The sequence below is a fragment of the Sipha flava genome, unplaced genomic scaffold (genome assembly GCF_003268045.1).
Source record: "Sipha flava isolate LNK unplaced genomic scaffold, YSA_version1 131_pilon_pilon, whole genome shotgun sequence".
Taxonomy (NCBI): domain Eukaryota; kingdom Metazoa; phylum Arthropoda; class Insecta; order Hemiptera; family Aphididae; genus Sipha; species Sipha flava.
The window spans coordinates 1,239,595-1,240,080 of record NW_020271757.1 but is presented as its reverse complement, the minus strand read 5'-3'; positions in this window follow the sequence as shown (position 1 = coordinate 1,240,080).

The window sequence follows — 486 nt, the reverse complement described above, 5'->3', positions numbered from 1 at the left end:
CAGTATTGAGTAGACAACACACGTATAGTTCTGCGAAATCGTCTGCAGCAGCGGTACACATCATTTACGTCTATGTTGTACTTGATTTATTGTTATCCAAGGAACGGTTTGAATAATGTTTACTTATAGTAATACGCATGGACGATTGAAAAAGTACCATGCGAAAGCGAGTCATATAAGTATACATTTGTTTACACGTCGCGTACACGTACAATATGATATATGACCAAAGACAAATTAATGTACGCGCAGTGTTATTAACAGTTATCACATCCCAATAAAAACTTTACCGTGAAAAAAAGAGCAGGTTTCAAACACTATTCCGAAAAACACCGTGGTAGATGGGGCAATAAAAACATTGCATCGAGTGAACGTAGTAGCAAGTTTGTACGAAAAGATTAAAAGTCAAATATTCCGACCATTGCGATCGGTGTGTGTATGTGTGTGTGTGTGTGTGTGTGTGTGTGTGTGTGTGTGTGTGTGTGT